The 22,487-nt window shown below is 41.5% G+C and overlaps 1 long non-coding RNA gene across 19 annotated transcripts in view; it reads right to left on the bottom strand.

Annotated features, from left to right (window-relative positions):
- Positions 1 to 322: 322 nt before the first annotated feature.
- Positions 323 to 22,487, bottom strand: part of LOC106036475 (uncharacterized) — a 47,461-nt gene continuing 25,296 nt past the window's right edge. For 10 of the 19 annotated variants that reach the window (XR_010834071.1, XR_010834075.1, XR_010834074.1 and 7 more), the window contains 3 exons: positions 20,545 to 20,880; positions 19,774 to 19,860; positions 10,746 to 19,146 (listed from right to left, as the gene is read on the bottom strand). This is a non-coding gene — a long non-coding RNA (uncharacterized lncRNA). Of the gene's footprint in view, positions 5,533 to 7,148; positions 7,247 to 10,745; positions 19,147 to 19,773; positions 19,861 to 20,544; positions 22,464 to 22,487 lie in introns of those variants that run through there. The other 9 variants (XR_010834080.1, XR_010834084.1, XR_010834076.1 and 6 more) reach the window with 9 other exon arrangements.

The following is a 22,487-nucleotide window of genomic DNA, read 5'->3' as shown; positions in this document are numbered from 1 at the left end:
TGTAAAAACTTTCTGGTATTCCTCTGTCCCATTACCAGTGATCATGAAGGGGCATAAAAGCCAGTGGAGTGCTCTGTGTCCCATAGAGATCCTCCAGTGAGTGGCCAGCACTGTTGGGTGAGGGTTGCTTTTCATCAGTTTCCAAAGCAGCCTAAAAGCATCTCAGAAGAGACCAGTGTCTTTAGACAGTCTAATCTTCTGATGTTGTACTTAGTGAAAAATCATGCAGCAATCCAAACAGCAGAAGCAGCCATATATCTTTAAGGCAATATTCCATTGTAAGCCATTTGCCCACCATGAGCAGTCAGAGCACAGCCGTAGATTTTCCAGTAGTCTAGGAATGGGATCTTAGAGAATAGTGTATTCAGTCTGACATGGACTTAAATAGGTTTCAGAATAATCCATTATGCATCAAGTGTTTAATCGACATAATTAATATTTTTAAGGGGAGCCATTTACATTGTGAGTTCTATACACATTATTTACAATTTCAACAGTAACAGTTAATGCTCTGTGACAAACTATATTGTTTCCAGCTTGTTATCCATTCATAACAAGGTCAATCTATTACCATTATTTTTGTGAACGTAGCTGTTACCTTGAGGCAAAAAGTTAATTGTAAATTACAGAGGAGGGATTGAGTTTTTTCAACTGTATTCACTGTAATGCGAGGTAATGGTGCTATTTTATGAAACATTTACATTTAAAAGCATTTTGTTATTCATATCAGGCGAGCTGGACAAATTCACTTCCAAACTTTTCAAGAACTTAATGGGAAAGGAAGAGCCATTTGAGAGGATACAGCTGAACATTTCATAACCATTGCAGTTAAAACCAGATGCGGTCTCATCTATTTTTCCCCAATGTCTGGGACTGATCCCCCTGCCATTACTGTCCAACGCAACCCTGGGAAGCGCTTAGTGCTCTGAGAAGCTGAAGCAGAGTTGATTGTAATTTAGAGCAACACTCAAGCTCATACGTTACAAGAGTGGTCTGTAAGAGATGCGTCTTAAGCTTTTAGTCAGCCCCCTGATCTACATAAAATGTGGTACTTTTTTTGCACAATTTCTGCTGTGCTGGCTGATGCCCTAGGAGACAAAGTTAATTCTTATATTTATGCCCTGCCTTGTTTGCTCTCACCTGAACAAAAGTCAAGAGCGTGCATGGCACCTCTGCTTCCTAGATCTTGGCAAGAGACCCATCATAAAATCTTTCCCACATGTTTATGAGTCATCTCAGGGCAAAACCCATGGGCTTTCCGTTAGGTCATGGACTTGTCCATCTTAGTGGACAGTGGAGAGGTGGCACTGTGTAATCCAGCCTAGGCAGTGCTTCTGCTGTGCCCCCAGATATGGCAGGTCTGCCCACCACACCAGTCTCCACCTCGGTTGTCTTCTCCATCTGTGCTTTGAATTAGGTGGCTGACTTAACTACGTTTGATTCTGGCTTCAATTATAACACTGGCATTGAATCTTCACAATCACTTCCAGAATAATAGAAGACAAACTCGTAAACACTGAATATTTTGAGCCGACTAAAGGAAGCAAGAGGATGACACTGAACAGATGCAGGAATGTGTTTCTGGTAGCACAGGAGTAAGAAAAGTATCTTAGTTTTATCTTCCTTTCTCTATTGCAGAATAGGCAGGTGAGAGCTCTTGGGATACTTGTCTAAACCATCCTCTAAAAGGTGTGTTCTAACTTCTCAGTGAAGGTTGTGTAGTGAGCTAGTGGTGGTTGGGTGAAAAGAAATTGATTTCCTCTGAGATTTTATGGAGAACAATTTAAATTTGTTAAAGCCATTGTTCTAACATCCCAATGCTCACTTGAAAAATCTGCTCCTTTCTTCCTTTAAGTCCTAATGAAAAAGAAATTTGTCGGGCTTATGTCTTCTATCTGAAAGACTTAATATGCTAAATCAGACCATGTTTTCTTTTACCACATGCTCTGAGAAACTTCAAGGCATTGTCGGGAATTAGCACATCTCGCTTGGGAAGGGTTAAGTACCATTATTTCTGTGGTCTCCATCACTGGTAGTATGTTCAAAGTGCACAAAGCTCAAGACATGAGCATTCTTCGTCCAATAACTTGTCCAGTAATTGGTATATTGATTGCTAATGTCATCATGTTTTAGTATATATAAACCCTCTCACTCTATCATACAGCCGCCAACAATCCAAGAAGTCATTGTTTATTCATTGTAACTCCCAAACTGGCCGTGTCAGATTCTGCTTGAGGCCTTGCTGATAAAAATCAGCAGATGATTGGGCACACACATTCTTAACATGGCTGACCCATGACATCCTAGGGCCAGCAGGGAGCCTGTCATTATGTGTACAATACTCTTCTTTCTTTCCCCTTATCTATTCCCAGATGACTTTGAGATTTTTATTAACTCATTAATGACTGAAGATGTCATTAAAGAAGGGGGGGAATAGGGGAAGAAGGAAGGGGAAGGACGTTTTGTTTGTTTGTTTAAAAGTGGAAAGCAGCAAGACGTTGGCCCCGAATAAGGAAAGGTGGAGAAAGCTGAAAGTCAAAACTGATCAGAACCAGGGGAAAAGATCATTTGTTTATTAGGATGCCTGAAGCTAAGCTTCAGAGAGTACAGTGGGGAAAAATATTAGGCCGTTTTCTGAAATACAATTAAGAAGGGAGGGACTTATCCAGAAAAGAAACAAGGAAAAAAAAGTGCAGAGGTTTATGTAGTACAACTGGTATCTCTGCAGGCACGGCGAGGCGTGTTTCTGGCACTGTCTAGGTGTTGAAATTAGAGTACAAAACTCATTCTGAGTCTGCATTTTATCATCTGCCTTTAAACTGTGTTGTTTTATACAACAAAACAGTATCTGCATTTTTAGTTTCTCTTCTAAATATGTCAATTGAACAGATCCTGAGCGGCATTATGTAGTAATCACACCTGCAGTTCTTTCCCAGTTTTCTCTTGCATCTTAAGAATTCTATCTGTAAATGTGGCAAACTGATGGATGCAAATTTGCATAATTTTGTGGTCAAGATTTGATTGTATTCAAATATATTTGGTGTAGTATTTTCAAGTGAGTTTGCTCACAGCCAACTTCTGATCCTAAAGTAGTCAGTCATTAAACTTCCCTTGAATTCTGGATAAACAATTAGTCCCATGCTATATGCTTTTCTTCCATTTTAAAATCTTACCTATACTTTTTAATTTTTCTTGAACCAATTATATTTTTATTGGAAGCTGGATTTGTGTGAAAATGACAGTTTTCGTTTTTTTCCTGGGACTTGAGTGTTTCCTATAATTAGAGTCCTGTTGGTTTAGTACCAAGGACTTAATATTTTAAGGATTGCAATGACTTTATTTTAATTATTGCTGTTTGTGGACTGAGGAACAGTTAATGTTTTTCTCTCTCAGGCAGCTGCCCTCTATATGGTTGTTGACCTCAACCTAGACATCTATGGTGGGATTGTAGTGATACCGGGAGTTAAGGTGACAGAGCTAGGTGTCATCTGCATTGGGCTGGCCTCTAATAATCTTTGTTTCAATGTCTGCCTTTTTGATGAGACAAGTGGAAGAAAGATGAGCCTGTTTCCCTGAGGGACCCACAAGTATTGATATAAAATAATAGAGAAAAATCCCTGCGTGGGACTGAATTACTAAAATCAACTCAAACAGGCGTCTGCTTATTCCTTCTCATAAGCTGCAGATAGAGGCTCTGCAGTCAGGTGTATCAGTCAGACCTTGCACTGACTACAGCAAGTTTTAGAACTTCTCATAGGAGTTTAAAAGAATTTAATTGTCATATTGTTTCTGAAAACTCTTCATCTTCACACAACAGATGATCTGGATCACCTAGGCCACAGAGCAAGTATATTTTGAGGAACAGTTGCATATTTGCTGTGTACTGCATCCCTGTGAATGCAATGGATGCTTTCTGCAATGTTAGCAGGCATTTCTGGCTTGTTTCTTTAAGAGGGATATTTTTTCCTTTTGTCTTTTTGTAATTAACAGAGCATCATCTGTATTGCAGTGAGAATTGGGGTTCTCCACCAAAGGTCAAGGATTTGTGCAAGGTGCTGTTTGGGGCTTTAAAAACTATGTATTTTAGAGGAACACAGACGGGTTTGGAAAAAAGAAGGCTGGAAATTACACATCAGCATATGCCGGCCTAATCAGCTATGCCCAGCTTGGGTCAAGGTGTGCCACCTGCCTTGCACACCTTGCAGCAAGGAAGCTCTCCTTCCCCGCCACATTCTGCCATCCAGCCTCCCTTCCGTCGTGTCTGAAGTGGGAACCTGTGATGAATCTTTGGATAATGGACTGTTGCTTTGACAAACTGCTACTCTAGTGAAACACGTGCCTGTCTTGGCGACAATAATAGCAAAGTGCGGATTTTGTGGAAGAAATAGAGGCTTTGAGGGCTACAGCACCAGACTCCGAGTCTGTAAATTGCTGGACTGGGATGTTAGATGCCTTTTAATATTTTCAAACATCCAGTAGAGTAATGAAAGAACTGTAGGACTATCCTGATGTAAGACCTCGGGAGAGTTGTTTTCAGAGATCGTGGGAGCTCACAACTTGTTTAAGAACATGAAGTCCTATCCAAGTAATAGCTGGAAATAAGTTGCTTGATTTTTCTATCCCCAAAGACAAATTCTTGTAATAGCAAAAGTGTAAAATCCAACAAAGAGAGGCTTGATACTTTCAGATACTCTGGCCACATCGTAGTGGAAAAAAAAGGCATACTGACAGTGAAACTATTTGGGGTAAATAATGAGGACAGACTTCTCAGAAATAAACTGGCATGGATTTGGCCATGAGATGTCAGATTCATAACTTGGGAAATGAAAGCCTCTATATACTGGAGAGCAGGCCCTACCCCAGCAGTGGCAATTCAGCCTTCTGAGCCGCAGGGATTTCTTTATAAGCAGTGGTATATTAAATGTGGAATTGGGTAGGCCAAAGGGACAGCAGTAAACCAGAGACAACGTGCAGTGACCAAAAATGAGCTAAAGCCAGACACACTAATTACTCTGCAGTAATTTTGTTTTCCTGTAGAGTTGACTGTTACCTCTTGCTCCTGGAAGGTAAATGCTTTTCCTATCACTTAAGTTTTGCATCTACTATATATTTTTTCAGTTTAGCTGCAGCTGGGCAGAATGTAATTTTTGTCCATTTATCCGATTTAGTACTTCTGTTGATGTAGAGGCAAGGGGTGAATTTTTCTACTGTGCACATTGCTGGCGTGGGCTGAGGAAGAGCACTTTTAGACAGGCCTAGGTCAACAAAACACATTCATCCATCACATCTGCCAGAATGGAAAGATAGTTGTCTCGATGCTCAGTCAATCCGAGACCTTTCTGCTGAGTCAACTGACAAGATTGCAGATCTTTGTGACAACGAGGACGCTTATCCGCTAGTAAGTGGACTGAAGACCACCTACGTGTCTGGCGGTGGCTCTCCAGCTCAGGAAGCTCCAAGCTGCTCTTGAACACCAGTGGGCTGCCCCTCGCAGTCATCTCCTCGCTACGGGCATCGCTACCAAAAACTAAACTGGAGTAAGATAAAATAAAAGGAAGGGATTCTGAGGTGATAATGGAGGAAGGTGTGAGAGCCAGTAGGAAGTACAGTAAAGAAACCCATGACAAGTCATGATAAATGGGTCGTTATAAAATTCATGTTTAGGCTGCACCAGTCTGGGGATAATGCCATTCGTCATGGCAACACTGGGGCACTAATGAGCCCTCATTGCATATTCATGGCTTTGGCGCCTCTCTTCTCTCTCTGCCTCCCTCCCACCCCGACCCAATGCCTGGTAAATATCTCCACCTCAAGCTGAAACTCGACTTAGGCTGCTTTTTTTTATTTGTTATGTTGCAGCAATTACACTGTAAAAGTGCTGCACAAGATTGATTGCTCTGATCTGTAGTTCAATTGTAAATTAGAATACACATCCCCCTGGGGACACACGGCCCCTATTTGTGATTAAGAAAAAAGCCCCATAATAGACTAATAGCTAAAGTTCTCTCTCTTTTACTTTCAGGCAATTAGCTTGATGAAATGGCCTCTTTTTGTGTACCCTGGAAGTGTAAACCGATATCATAATGAAGTATATGATGTTTATTCTATTATTTTCACCTTGCCATCTATGCAGGAATGCATAAATAATGGCTGCTTTGTCTAGTACATTTACTGATTCAGGAGTAAACTATGTCTTAAAGATGCAGCGTGTGATCCTGCAGCCTTATGTTAAGCTGAGCACCTTGACAAGTCCCTATAAAAACTGATGTTCTGCCTAAAGAAGTTGGAGACCATTTTTAGTCAGGTGATTAAATACTGTTCACAAGGCACTTATATTTATAAGGAACCTTAATTGGAAAGTCCTCCTAATAACCTTGTGAGAAAAATAAGGTGTTTCCATTTTACAGAAACAGAAACTGATGGGGAGATGCTGAGCACGTTACGTGAGCCCACACAGGACCTCAGTAAGCGCTTAAGAAATCCTAGCTCCTTGGGCATTTTTCAGGTGCTCAAATTCCCTTTCCTCTCTTGTAAAGTACTTTGAATGTTGTCCTGGATGGTTCACGGAGTGGCTCTGACCTTGGCGTGCTTCCAAGGTGTAAAGCTCTGATGTCACGGTTGCCTTCATTCCCATGTGACATTCATGGCTACAGCTCTTTCACCTGACCCTGGGGTGGATATGGTCATGCCCACGTTCAATGCCGTGTGTTGGATGCTGGCTTCCCCAAGGCTCAATTTGAGCTGTCAGTCTGGAGGAGTTGTGTTGTGCAATGGTGTTAGAGCACAGTGCTGGTGTTCGTGCAGTTGAGCTCAAGATAAATATCTGGGAAGAAAACTGCCCTGTGATGGTAGCTCCGTGCATACCTCTTTTGGGACAAAAGGTGCTTCTCCAGTAGCATTTCCCCTTGGCCCAGGAGTGCCCTTTAAGTAAATTCTCCAGCTGACCCCACTTACCGTGCTCTGCAGCACGAGGCAATCTTGGAGCACGCAAAGTGAGTGCTCGTGTGCAGAGTTAACCAGGTGATGCAGCTAGCAGGCTTTCAGTCAACGGGAGCACACCAGAGCTCGTCCAAGTAAGCCTCTGACATGCGGTGACCTGGGGCCAGTCCCTGCTCTTCAGTGTACAGTGTAAACGTGCCTTTATTTACCTGTGTGCCAAGTGAAGTGCGGTCTCCAGGTCCCTATCCGAGGAGTTAGGGGAAGCTCATAGAATGGCTGGGAAGGCATTTGAAATAGCCTGAAAAACCTGCATGAGGAAAATGCACTGGTTTATGTATAACCCCATCAGTTTCTCTCCAATGGAAATAATATCTCTGAGTTTAAATGTTATGTAAAAGAGGTTCTAGAGGGGAATATAACAGTCCGGAAATGTTTTGTTAAGAAATGCTACTGATGCAAACCTTTAAAGTGTAACGCTGTGCATGGCTACAATACCATATTCTGTTTAAACTTGTTCATCATTGTCTTCTTGCATGACAGCCCTGGCATTTAAAATATGTTAGGGGTGACACAATACTTTCACCTGGTGCAGACATATATCACTGGAAGGATGTTCTCATAAACAAAGTGCTGCAGGCTATGATCTTATCGTTCTCGTCTTCCTTCTTCTCCGCTCAATGACAAACACGTATTTCTCTTTGCTCCACTTTCTGGTCTAGAGCAGCCTGGTGCTGGAGCAACAGGTGGTGTTGCAAATAGGAAGGATGAGCATTGGTGGGGGCCTGGTGGGGGCAAGCAATGGGGGGCAGCAAGCATGCAACGTTTTCCAGTGCTTGGGCTGGTGCACCCATTCTACACGGTGCTGCAGCTTTATTGCACGAGCAAAAGTTTGCTCACGTGCATGCCTGCACATGCATGTTTTTTTTCTGAGACAGGCATAAAGCAAATTAGTGTGTTCACATGTAATTAGCTGACTATTAGTGTGGTTCAGCCAAGGCGATAGGCAGGCAGTAAACTTTGAGATAGCTTGCAGATAAAAGGACTGAGAGTGTTCTGGAGAAAGCTGGAGGTAATAGTTCAGAAAAAATCACGATAAACTGAGCCAGCATCTAAGGATGTTCCTGCCCTACACCGTTAACACTGCACAGTGTAGCTGTTGTGTGTGCCCCCTACAAAACCTAGCCCCTCTTGGCATCCAGGGCTCCTTCATCTTGGATAGCCCACTTTTAAATTATTTAAGAGTTAATCATCATTTTTGTTTAAACACATTAGTCTGTGGACTAAAACTGTGTAAAATTCCCTGCCCATGCTTTCCGTCCTTCTTGTGACAATGTATGAAAAAGGGACTAAGCCCTGTGGGGGCTAAAACACCTCCAGATATTTATCTAGGAGTGCAGATGATCAAGTCTAATAAAAAAAAAAGAAAAGTTATCACTTACCGTACGTAAGCATCACACTTGGAAAGAAACCCTAAGTGTGTCTGAGTTCAAGTCTATGCAACCTCCATGAAAATGTGGGTATTTTAGTAAATCTTTGTGCTAATGAAAATGTTGTTATATTTTCCTCTCATTCTGTAGCTAGCAGAGAAGTACTTTTTTCTGTCCTTTGGGAGTTTTCAAGATTTCATTTTTCCAACTAATTCTCTGGCAAACCAATAAGTTTGGGGGGAAAAAGTCACTGAATCATTTCCTTCAGTAATTTCAAAATATTTCATTTTTTGCTTTCATTTATGAATTAAAAATTTAAACCAAAGCATATTTCAAAGCAAATGTTAATTTTGAAAAGTATCTATTAGGGCACATTAAATGATTTTGATGCATCTTTAACATCTTTAACTCTTTTTCAGTTGGGAAGCCTCATGAAAACTGAATTGTTCCCTCCAAACCTTTTTGCCTGTTTGGCTTTATTCAATACAAGGTTTTCATGGGAAACCCTAGACATAATCCGTTTGTATCATCAACTCAGTATCTCAGGGTGGTTTTGTTTGGGATGGCTTCTGGAAAGGAACAGTAGAGAACTTTGTGCCCCTGCACAAAGCGTTTCCATTAACCTAAAAATATCTTAGGAGGTTTTGCACAGCTTGCCCACTTTCTTTGCTGGTGTGTAAGCTCGATAGCAAGTCTGTTAGGACTCCATCCTGGAAGAAAAATGCACACCTGATATACATCAGAGGAAATCTCTTCTGTTGTGCCAGAGGAAATACCTTCTGATGTGCCGAATAAGTGGAAGAACTAGCACTGTTGGAGTGGGTAAAGCTATACACGTTAAGTAACACATTGGTTTTGCAGACAAGGAATCCCTTTTTGGTGTACAATTAGCAACATTCAGTAAATAGTAATCCTTTAACCCCCTAACAAAATGACTGCTTCTAGTTTTAAGGCTCGTTTGTTTGAGGCTTATGTAGGCATTTGTCATGAACAATAGCTGGGGTAAATTCTGTACAGAAGAAATGTTGCATCATGGGTGCAAGACTGTTGATGTTTTGGTCATCAAAGGAGGGAAACCTGCTGTACATCTTGAGTGATGCTCGAGGGGAAAGCAGGATGTCGGAGGAGAGCTGGCAGCCAAGAGCTGGCTGCCAGAGATAAAGCCCAGGGACCGCATCAAGGTAAGGGCTCACGAGCTACTCAGCAGATGCTTTCTTTGCAGCTCTGCTGCCCTGCCTGCCCTCTTTACAAGGCCTGTCCTGTTCATTTTGCTCATCCCTGTTTGCAGAGTGATGAGAACCTGAGGTTTTGCACAGCCTTGCAGAGAGAGGAGCAAGCTTTCAAACAACCATCTGCCTCACTTTCAAGTAGCTGTGTTGAGTTAGACCCAAGGTCCAGCGAGCCTGTTATGCTATCTGGGGCAGAAACCCCTAGCAGATCTACAGAAAAATGTCAGAGGAAGTTGAACACAAAGTAGTTCTTCTCCTGATCTATTTTCCTTTTGGTGTTCTGTGTCAGAAAGTCCCACAACCTTACTGGGCTGCATAACAAATATAAAATTTTGTTGACTTCAAGCCTCTTTTGCTCCTTGTGTTAAAATGATGAGTAAACATTTTCCTCTTCAGAATGTTCTTCACAACATTTTTCATTTTATAAACCTCAGCCACCTTCTTTTCCAAGGGTTCTAAATTTAGCTATTTTTTTTAGTCACATAGAAGCAGATACATACAATTACCCACAAGACAACCACTATCAAACAAAACTCTTGTTACTGAAACTCTTCCAAAAAATAACTTATTTAAAATTATCCTAGCGGTGCAAATATCCGATGATCAGGCAGATCTGCAAAACCTGCCTAGAGCAAAATCATGCAATTAGAATCATGCTCATAGGTGTTGGAGTCTTAAAACATTAATAGATCATTTTAATGGAAGGAGTTATTAAAATCTGTATTTGATTTGCATTATTACAACACTGAATGCACTATGGAAAGCTGAGTTCATGAGAGAAGTAGAGCACAAAACAGATTCTTATTATGTGCCTTGGAACTTTAAAATAGACTGTGCTTTACAGTTCTGCCTGAATTTTCTTTAGTTTTATTACTCTTCTAAATTGATATGAACTCCTGTTTTTATCTTAGAAATAGGAAATGAGGAGGAGGATAAGCAAATGGCTTCAGATTGAAATAAAGCCTTTGGAAAAGTAATTTGAACAGCAAAAAATCTTTCCCAAAGTGTTATTTTTTGTCACATGAGATGTGATGTTCTGATCATAACCGCAGCCAAAACTCCATTCAGTTGCAGGGTTTCTGTAGATTATTTAGGAAAAAAAAATGCCCCAAATGTGGAAACAATTATAAAGAAATTCATGACTCATTAGTAAGCATTCCTTAGTTTATTTGTTACAAGCAGACTAATTTCTGGATCCCTATATGACATCTTTTCTATTGGGCACTTACCCTCCCTGATGTGTTTATAAAATTCCCCATTTCATTAGCGTGCCATCGTCAGCAAACCTGATGCCCAAACATCTTCCATAATCCAGTAGAAAGCAGAGTTTGGCGTCAATAGAGTAATTCCCATCATTCCCAAAGACTTTGGAGTAAACCTGCAAGGGTTGAATATATGTAAAACCATAATCAGAAAGTGGAGGAAGGAATACAGTGAATTTGTTCTGCAGCTGAGGTATTTTTGGTTTTGTATTCTTTAGAATTCCCATAAAGACCTGTCCCTCATGCACGGTCATCGAAATTAGCGTTTAGGCGTTTAGACCTGAGTGGATTTGAACTGGAATAGGAGTGTGCTCTGAATTTTCATGGCAGCTCAAATGTTCAGAAATGGTGTCTTTGTGTTCAAAAACTTTTATCTTTTAGAAGAACCCTGCCAATAAGTTAAAGGAGAGTAATTCTATTAAAAATAGAAATGGTGTCCCATAGAAAAAAAAAATATATTCTCCACCTTCTGAGCTTAATATATGGTTTAAAATTCAATGATCAGACTCTAAGTAGGTGTAAATCATCCAGGAATGATGCTGTAACACTTTAGATGATATTACCAAATTGTCTTGCTGGTAATTAAGAATATCCTCTGCGGAATAAGGACCAATGACAGAAGAAAGTATAAATTGATATTGTCTCAGCACACAGAAGTGGTAGACAGAAATATTCATGTGCATAATCTTACACCTTGCCTACATGATACCCAGTGGGCTAAAGTAATAGCCTACAGAATTATCTTGGAAAAGGCACTTCTCAACAGAAACTAAAAGTCTTATGAGTTGTCTGTAAGTTTTTCAATTATACGTGGCAACAAAAATGAAGATAAACTAACAGGCATGCATTATAAAATGTTTCTTCAAGCATGTTTCTTTGGACTTTTGTTAAAAACCCAAAGCACATTACACTCAAATGTTTGTCAAGCCCTGTTTTCTCCTGTATTACTTCACCCAAAGAAAATCCACATCTCTTATTTTTCCCCTTTTCTTTTCATGGACTTATGTGTATGTATTCCACCACTCAGGGAAACAAGTGGAATTTCTATTACTCAGGAAGGTAATGAAGCCAGCCTGATGAAACATAAAAAAATCTTTGCACTGAATTTCTGGTGTAAGTTTCAGGGGAAAAAGACACCTTGATTGAATAGCCACTTCCATGAAGATCCATACAAGCCATGCTGTCTGTGACAGCACGGTTCCTTTAACCTAACAGTCTTTTCCAAAATCAAACTTGTTATTACAAACCAAGTGCTTCCTTTCCCCAGTATGAAAAGTGCATCTCTTCTGATTATTATGTAAATGTTTTTTAACAGCCTTTTTAAGGAGGTGTGTGTTTTGAGCAACATCGTCTCAGGTCTGGGATCTTAGATGTTCATCAAATGTGCTCTGACCTATGTGTTCTGCTCATATCTTTTCACAATATGATATAGATTTTTGGAATCACTTGTTTTTAATTCAAATTTGTTGCTATTGGAATAGTAGGTCTACATTCCATTTAACCAAATATATTGCTCATTACTCTTGTAAAAGAGCAAATATTTTGTATAGAAAGCAAATGGTGACCTTCCTACTAAATGAGGACTGTGAACAGTTTCAGTTTCTTATGTATGGACCCCAGTGAATTCATCCCATTTTGTGCATATATGAGCCTTGCAAATCTCCACAGATTTATTTATTGAAGCAGATGTGCAAGTGAGGATGCTGGTGACCTCACTTCTGAAAATCAGGCCTTTTACATGCATTACTCCTGCTGACAGCAAGAGAAGTCTGGATCAGTTGGCATTTCACACCTGCAGCTAATGCAGAAGTTGTAAAGATATAAGTGAGCATTAGGAATAGAAGTGATTCGTTGGACGTGAACCAGTTGTATTTAATGGGAAAGGTGCAAATCCACATTATGACTCAGATATGTATTAGCTACAGCCCTGCTTTAACCTGTAAAGAAAGAATTATATCCAAGGGAACTTACCTCAAAGAGTTTCTTTCCTTTGGCAGAAGTGATCGTTAGGGTAAAATTGGCCATTGCTTTTATCTATAGTTGGGGAATATATGGCTTAGTTTATACAGCTTCAGCTGGCTCGGTTCAGGATCCTGATCTGCTGTAAATACCGCTTTGTAATCAATAGAGCAGTGAACTCAGAGCAGAGCCCAGGACCTTGTCCCTGCTCCTTTGGCCTGGGCTGAGCTGAGCTGGTAAATCTGCAGGGAGAGATGATCCTGGTGCACATCCAGAGCTCTCCCACCCACCCTGGTGCTGGGAAGTCTGTGCCTCCAGACAAACCAACAGCTTTACACCCGCTGCTTCCTTGGTGGTAGCAGATGCTCTGCACTGCTCCTTGGGCCATTTGGACTTCTACTAGTGCTGCAGCACATATTATCCTGTCCTACTGATTGGGGCTCTCCTCACCAAAGCAGATCTAACAACTGCGGAGCATATGGGGCCAGATATGTTTGTCTGCTGCCTCATCTAGGAGGAACGAATCGTGTTGGGTGGGTAGAAAGGCATTGCCACGCTTTGTATCAGATTCCTTTGGTCCTGGGAATTCATCTCTGCCTAATGGGTTTCGGAGGTTTCTTTGTCAGCATCTAACAGGTGGCTGCTCTGATGCCTCCCAGCCTACGGGCTGATACCCGGCAGCTTTCTTCCTGGCTGAGAAGTGTCACAGATGGAAATGAGCAGCTTTGTTGCCTCCTGCCAAGCATACAGCGATCGGGCGGTGGCAGTGGTGGCAGCTATTCCTGCCTGCCTGGGGTGACGTGGCTGGCTGGGAAGAGGAACGGCCGTGCCGGCACGTCCCTCCCTGAAAAGTCAGGGGATGTGGATGAGCACACCGAGGTGGGCCTGGGGCTGCTACGTGACCTTCAGCATGAGTCAGGAAACCAGTTCGTCACCTTGTCACTTATTGGAGAGATCTCAGACCAGACCAAGTTGCTCCTACGGGTGCAAGAGATAAGGTTGCATTACTATCGCTGTTCTCGTGTTCTGAAGGTTGTCTTGTTTTCAACCAAATTATCTGTCACAACTTTAAAAATGTGATGGGATTCTTAGTTACACCAATACAGCTTCTCCTACTGAAGAAAACAGAAAGCATCTCTTCCTGCCTGCCCTCCTGGCTTCTGCTAGAACGTGCCCCAAAGTAGATGAGAGATGCCATGATCCAGGCCCTTGGCCTCCAAACTGCACAGACAAGTAGGAAGTATGTCCTTAGCCAGGATTACTTAAGCTACAGATGAAGTGTGTGAATACTTTTATGTAACAGCATTGTGTGTATATATCCTGCAAAATGTATTTTGGGTGTAGTTGAGAATAGTAGTGCATATGATTCAAAGAAGAGTCGGGTATGGCAAAACTTGTGTGGAGGGCACAGAAGAGACAAAGGAAGGTTTTGATAAAGGCAGGAGGAAAAGGAAGAGAATGGATCGTGGGGGCAGCTAAAAGGGTGGTAGGTAGGATCAGGCAGGACAAATCCTAAGAGTTCATAAGATGGAAAAATGCCTCTTTGGCATTGTATCTTTAGTGCTTCTCCACAACGTTACAGTCTTTTTGCTACTGTCTTTATGCAGATGAAGCACAGAGGTTCTCCTGATGTCTTTTCCCCCCTCTATAAGATGTCCTTTACGCTTTGATGAGATCACTGGTATATTAGTTCATTTTAATCTTTTCAGAAAGAATCCAAGGGCTGCAGTGAGGTCATGACTGTAGTAATGTCTGAAAGGACAGTTTTATGGAGGAAAGAAGAAATTGTGCTCTCATTTAATAAAACTAAGCAGCTTTGTGGCTCTCAAGTGTGTTGGGCAAGTTAAGGTTTGTTTATTTTTCTGTTGCATGCTTTTGCAAAAGGCAGCCTGCTTCGTGCTCTTATTTTCTAAGTGTTGCATAAATCCAAGCTTGCAGGGAGAGCACCCCACAAAAGCACTGCTCCGTTTTGATTTAAAAGCATCTTTGTCCATGGTAGCTCCCAAGTCATACAGTCAAGTAGGAGAGGGTGTAAGAAAAATAAAAATTAAAAAAAAAAATCAAACTCCTTTGACCTGAATGTCCCCACATTAGACCTTCATATCATTCAGAGGGTGGATGCCTTGCTGAGAATGCCCTAGCTCCCTTCTCTTTGAAGGAGAAAATTCCTTGGGGCACCCTCAGTGCCATGGCATTGCTATTTAAGTATTTGTGCTTCGTTGGTCAATGGAGTAAAGCCAGGTAAGGATTTAGACCCCGACATTTCAGGCAATGATGGCAACTCGGAAGTGCAGAACTTTCACTGTTACTGTGATTTTACCTCTGGTCTTTCCCATTTTGTTTGTTAAGTGAAGTGGCAAGGCTTAATAGTATAATTCTGAAAGGTCTCTGGATGGATTTAGTATTGGAAAGAAATATATAGACAGATGGAATAATATGCCTTGCTTTACTATGGCCAGTGTGTTGTATTTTAATGTGCTCTAATGAACTTAAAAATGGCTCCCCAGCGTGCTCGCTCCCTAGGTCATAGGGGTTATTTTGAGTTTGCTGTCTTCCTGGATTCTTGAGATAATTCCCTCTGGATTTGTTGGGTCAACAACAAAGTGGCGATAACAAATACACTGCTGCTTTAATCCAGGGCTATGCTTCCTCCCTCTTTGCTGTGTGGATTTGTACATGCTCACAGTTACACTGCTTATAATGTAACAACTTCAGGGTGTCAGTGGTATGCGGTGTAAAACCAGTTCCCCTTTCATACCTAGAGACCAAACATCCTGGATGATCTGTGGCAGATGCCACGGGTTTCGTTTTGCTCAAAGAGTTTTAGAGCTTTAGTTACCCGGAAAAGAGTGGGAGCTTAATGGCATTCGTTGATAGTGGTAGGGAGCTGTGTGCTCTAGGCCCCACTGAAAGCAAAAAAGGAGCCCACCTCTACACGCTACTAATATACATGGCTATAGAAAGTCTTCTTATTTAAAAAGGCTAATTAATAATTCTTAATGGTCTGTGGATTTCTACGTATGAATTGTCAGAGATTTTGGCAGGCTGAGGGAGGTGAGGAAATGGGTTAGCATTGCATTGTTTGAAATTACAGGGTTTAAAATTGTTTAAAATGATAAGCAGATAGGGCTTCCACGCCAGATTTGAGACATTTGTTCTCTTTTATTTGTACTAAAATTTCATCTTGAGCTCACATTGTCATGCTACCCAGACTGCTTCCCAGACAAGCTAATTTGTCTACCTGTGTTCCATTTTTGGCCTTGGTTTTAATTTGAGGATGATTCCTGCTAATACCAAAGACTGGATAGGACATCCATTAAAAGTCTACACAGCAATTGAAATGGAAAATTCCAAAAGAAACCCTATTAGAGTTTTTCTCCATCAAATCAACATTACAGACTTCTTATGCATTTCTTAATTAGACATTGATATTAACTGGACTGTTGCATGATTTAAATCTAGCTCTTAATCTCAGCTATTCTATGCTGCTGTAGTTTTTATGACATCCAACTAGCGACTGCTTTATGCATTAATCTATCTGGAAAACCACCTTCACATTTTTTTGTCTTTTTTTAGAAGAATAAAGGCCCCAAGAAGGAAATGAAAGCTTTTGGGTTCAGCCATTAGTAATTTTCTGCTTAGTATTTGAAAAATTGCTTATTTTAATTGCTTCATAGAAGAAAAAGATATCAAAGCTAACGTTCTTTCTCTCCAAACTTTGTAATTATTTCTCTCAGACTCTTATTTGAAATGCCTTGAAAGGATTTTCATTGAAATGTAGATTTCTTCTCTTTCAAAAGTACTTTTATTCCCTCGTGTTTCTTTCCATATTTTTTTTTTTTCCTAGTGACTTGCTCTCTAGCTTTAGAGCAGAATACATAGAGTCCAGTCTCTGGACACTACAGTACATGTCACACAGTTGTCACTTAAGTGCCACCTTCTTTAAATTTAACCTACCCATGGCCTAGAGGCTGTGGTGGCAATCAGCCATAGGTCTCAGCCTGGTGTCCTCAGGCTTCCTCTATACAGTGAAGAAGTCATAGGTGTTGTAGGTACTTAATTTTCAGAAGGAATAGGGCTCTGATATATCATTATGTGATTTGCTTATTAATATCATTACCAAAATCAGGGGAGCCTAATGGAAAAGTTACATAAATGTTAGTGGGTCTGCCAATGAACTTAAGTTTGGGGCTTGTGATAAAGTCTGGGGACAGGTAAGCCATGTATAGCTTCAGGTTTTGTTTCCAGCAGTATAAACCCTAAATACCCCAACATGGGAAGGAAATTGCTAACCAAACCCTGTAGCTAGTTCTGCACTGTATTTAAACATCGTTAGCACAAAGCCTCAGGATCATGTAGGCCTCAACAGTAATCCCTGAAACCGATATAGCAATAGTAGCAAGAAGTTCTTTATTTCAACTATACATTTTCAGGGAACATTTACTCATAGATTATGATCTGGTCAAAATGATCTATACATTCATTATGTCTAGAGTGGGCTTTCATAACTCACGCTGTGTAAGAATGAGGCAAAACTCACATTTGTTTATAGAGCAGCTATTCTGCTCAGCAAAGAAGGCACAGAAAAAATACTGTCCTACACACCCTTGCTCTGCTTTGAGTCCCAGGTGATTTCTCATGCCAGTTCAAAACCACCCTTAAGAGCCACAGAAGAGTGGGAAGTTGGCCTCCTTGGAGACCCCCCAAGAATACAGCTATGCTGCCAGCAAATGTGGCCCTGCAAGGCTAACATCACCATGGCCTGGGTTATCTCATAGGGGGAATCTTCACAGTGGAAAAAAAAACTGTGAGAAGAGAAGGTTGAAATGAAGCTAAAGCGTTCTCAATATTAGATTTTATACGTTTTGGGTTTTTTTGTTGTTTTTTTTGTTTGTTTTTTTGTTTTTTTGGTTTTTTTTTGCAATAACATAACAGGGAGAAAAGAACAAGAAAATGAGTTAGAGGAAGATGGAGAGATGGTCTATCAAGCAAAGCTGCTTTTTTACTCCCTAAATTTACAGTCCTGATAGACATCCTTATTCAAAAATTACTAATTTTTAATATTCAGATACTACAGTTTTCAATACTAGGTCCTAGATTTGTCTGGACAGATTACACTCATTCCCACAATGAAACTTAATTATCCTTCTCATACCTTCAGGTACTTTCAGTCTTCTCCTGAACTGTTTCTGAGGACAGGGCAGCTGATGGTCAGTCAGTAATGCAAACACCCTACCTCCCTGCTGGCTGTGCTGTTTTGAAGGCAGAAGCCCTTTTGCCCTAGGTCTCTAGAAAGAATTTGAGCCCTAGTGCAAGCATTTTGCTCAGATTTACTTTTGCTGAGCTTCCTGACTGGTCAGAGTCTTGTCATTTTCTCAGCACCTTTCTGTGTGTTACTTGGAAGCACCTAAATGTGAGTAACTCACCTGGAATCCGTAGAAGGATGTATGAATGATTCATCACTCAGACAAGAATAACTCCTCATGAAATCCAGCATGGAAATGACCACATGGTTTAAAACCTTCTGTATCCCTGCTGTGGCAGCAGGAAGGAATGCATCCAAGTAAAGTCAAAATGGCTAAATAAATTGGTTCAAAGCAGCAGTAATAGCACAGATGGCCATATAGGCTGCTGGTATTGAGTAGTTACCAGACTTCAGGACACTTCATTGATTTCATCTGTAAAGAAACCTATAACACGCATTATCTGTTATACCTTCCGTATTTGAGCAAAGCTACCAAAGAGTAAAACACTAGCCAACATGTAAAGGTTGCATAAGATAACCCAAGACTTGCAAGTACTAAAGAGAAAATGATAATGAGTATCAATTTGGTCTTGGAGAGTTATTTTTAGATCGTATTATTTTTGTAAAATCCTCAGTTATTCAAATAAGGAAGTAGAGAAATGTTCCAATAAATTAAAATATAAATAGCCTTAAGAAAATCTCTCAGTTGATCAGAAGGTAGAGAGATAACACAACTGACGTGTGATACAGAATCCTTTGCAAATGAAATGTGAACTCTCAAAGGGCTGACCTGGTAAAATAATTATAATATATAAATGGAGCAGGTACTGCTATGGTACACAAGTATGCTTTATGGGATTGGACAAGGTTGTTCAAAACGTGTTTTCATAACTAGGCTGGGATTAAATTCTGGACTTTGTACAGACTTCATATGTTACATAGAACCCAAATTGAGCAAAAATCCACTTACCCCAGAATAATATTCACATTTCTCCATGAAAGTTGCTTCTTCCAAGCAGAGCCTGAAATCAGAGATTAGGATGGCAGAGGATCCCGGGACTGCACAGCCAGGGATTGTGGTGGCACTGCAGGATAAAACAGAAGTTCCTCAGTCACACCCAACCTACATTTTTTCCTGATGAGTTTATCACTCTTAATAATCTCCACTAGCCTGGGAGAACAGATAGTATTTCCTATAAACACAATAAATAGTGTTTCAAAGGATGTGGCATTTATTCAATTGATCATTTTGGTGATTCAAACAAAAGTAAAATGTAAAGGTTTACTTTTTAAAGGAACCAACAGGCATCAGGATCCCAGGACAGAAGCTCCGGCTGGGTTCTTGGTTTTGCTCCTGATGGGTTCTGCACTCAGACCCACCTGGTCCTCATCCTGGGTGTGTTTGTCAGCCCCATGAAGCAGATAGCACCTTTTATAGGGCTTTTAGGGCAGAGCATACTGTACAGTGTGTACCATGCATGGCAGTAAACCGGGTCCTGATCTCATCTCTGCCCTTGCTCCTGGTGGCTGGAAAACTAGTGATAAAAAGTAATAATAAGCCCCGAATAATTGTGTTGTCTTTATAGTGAAGCAGGCCTTGAGCAGCATGAGCTCTCCGCTGGGAGAAGTCCCATTTAAAAAATCTCCCTGGCACAAAAATGAATCGGATCCTGTCACATGAATGGCCTGCATTTACTCGTCTGTTCACTTACCTACTAGTCGTTGATTTTCTGTGTTGACTTGTGCTTGTTCCCTGGCTGTTGGCAGGAACTGGGCAACAAAAGCTTGTTGGAAATCAGCTATTAAAAAAAAAAAAAAAAAAAAAGCTGACTCAGCAGATGCATTATTACCACAATGAAATAACACTAGCAAACAACAAATGTGACTTCTGAATGTCTCGTGGTTCACACTGCAACAGCAAGGGACATCTCCCAGCAAGATGGAGCAAAACAGACCACGGTAGAGAGAAACACCGCGTTAACCTAATGGAAGTTTTGGTGGGAAGAGGGGGAATAACTTATGGGAAAAGCAGTCTGGCCATTGAGTGTTCTGGAGCAGCTATTGCAGGAGTGAAGCAGTGAGGTTCAGGGCAGCTTTAAGACATCTGCTCGAAGGAAGCATTTGCAGTTGTGACTGTCCTCTCTTCCTTAACTCCCTGGTTCCCGTGGGCCAGCAGTTGCCTTGTTAAATAAAATGCTGCTTTAGGGGGACTGACTGGCCCTGGGGACTGGTAACACAATATAGTGCCTTTCACCTCTCACCCATGAACCAAGTCAAACAGTTTGGTAAATGACCAATAACCCTTACCATCCCGGGGCCGTCTGGTGACCTGTGTGAGATGAGGAGGCTCATCTCCCTGTCCATTTACTAGAAGGCAAGCATCTACCTCACCGTAAAAAGGGGCACAGTTACTACTCATTATCACCCAATATAACATTCTTAAGCCAAGAGAATGAGCCCAGAAAACTTAGCCATCTTCTTACCCAGCAGCAGTGGTCCCAGATGAATGTTAATGAGGACAGTAGCATTATAGTAAACAGGGCTGTGCCTCTCCTGCATGCAAGAAATCCAAAGATTACTGAAAATCTGCATGTAGAGTCTTATACAGAGGCAGGCAACCCCTGTAGGGACACAGCGTCCAGCACTGGTAGAGTTAATATGCTGAGAGATCCTTCTCTATTCCTTTACCCAACATGACTACAGCGTTCTGGTTACCAAAATAGCCGTGTGTGGAGGGTTGAAGGCCAGGAGCTCGCTGCAGTGCCCATTCTTGCCCTGTGTGCTGCTCATTTTAAGGTCAGACCTTTGGCGTCAGGAACCTGTTAGAAGAAAGAGGAATCGCTTTAAAAGTTGTTGCCGCTCTGGGGGTTACCCTGCAAGGTCCAAGAGGGGAAAGGGAAGGGCAGGGCAGAAAAACACTTGGCCACATGAAAAATCAGCTGCTCCTAAATTTCAATAGATGTGCACAAACCCCTGAAACCCACCCAAAACTAGTCAGCTCGTTCGTGCCCACAGTGCTTCCAGTCACCACAATCATTTTCTAGCCCTTCTGTGCCCATAGCATTGATAACATTGTCGTTGTCAACTGTGAGTTACTGTTTAATCCCTACTATCTTGATTAATTGCATTAAATTGGTATACCTGTGTTAATTAAACAGAAGATGGCAGAGGCAGCTTTCATTTCTTATTCTTTTGTGTAGATCGTTTCCCAGGGCTTCACAGGTTGTGGAAAAATAACAATGCAGAGACATCACCCGTAATATTTCAGCTCAGCTGATAAAGCTATTTTACTCATACAGCAGTCTGTGATTTTTTTTTCCCCCACTTATCATAGTATAGGCTTAATTACCATGCTGCTGCTGCATGGCAGCTCACCTCACTTTTTTTTTTTTTTATTTGTATTATTTGCAAGTCGTAATCATGTTTTCCTGTCATCCCCGAGCAATGTGCGTGCGTGCATACAGGCAAATGCCAAGCCTGGAAAGGAAATTTGATGCGTGTCCATGAATTGGAGTTTTCAAACTTTGGCTGAAGATTAGTATATGTAAACATAGCTCTGCCCCCTTCATCTTGGATAATTGGTCACAAATGCTACTTGACACTTCTCAAATCAGACACTTTACATACTTCTGAGCATAGCTGAACTTTTTTGGCAGGAATTAATTTGCTTTGCAACTCAGCCGCTCATTCCTGGCCCGATCCCTGCTCCAGTGATTTCAGTGCTGTGCTCTGCCAGTGCAAGAAGCGGAGGGGCAGGACCAGATCTGTTTGCTAGCACCGACCGGCCTGGCTTCGTCGGCTGCCTCGGAGAACACAGCTCCTGCAGCCGCTGATCTGCCCTTCGCCGCCTGCACTGACAGTGGGGGTTTTACCTTCAGGTCCCTCCTCTCTTCCAGTTACCATACAGGTTACGTTGAATCTAAAAAAATAAAAAAAGCAGGAAGTGTTGGTCCATCAGAAAACCCATCTTCTAACACACCAGGACCCTTCCGCTGCAGCAGCAGCTTTGTGGGAGAGGGCCACAAACACCACCTGCCCCCAAAGAGATCGTCTCCGTTTTCTCTTACCTCTCCTGCAAACGGTGCTCGCCTCAGCAGCAGAGAAGGGGAATCCATTCCCAAAGTGTCTGTAAAGTTGGAAGGAGACACAGAACTTCTTGCTATTAACCAGCCCTCTGCTCGCTCTGACATTGCGGAGTGTTTACTCACTGTGCAAGGGCTTAGCGGGCCATATGCTCACTTCGAAGGGCTGCCAGGTCTCAGGGAGCATCACTGTGTGTCTCCCAGCAGGGGCTTGGGGCAGAAACACTTTCCATAAAGGTTTTCATTAGGAATATTGTATCTGATATATTTCTGCACAGTCCCTGGACCGAGTGTCCATTTATCAGCATTTCCATGTACATCTACGGATAGCCAAAGAAAAATAT

Source organism: Anser cygnoides, chromosome 11 (genome assembly GCF_040182565.1).
Source record: "Anser cygnoides isolate HZ-2024a breed goose chromosome 11, Taihu_goose_T2T_genome, whole genome shotgun sequence".
Classification (NCBI taxonomy): Eukaryota; Metazoa; Chordata; class Aves; order Anseriformes; family Anatidae; genus Anser; species Anser cygnoides.
Note: the sequence above shows the minus strand (reverse complement) of the source record. Positions and strands in the feature narration are given on the sequence as shown.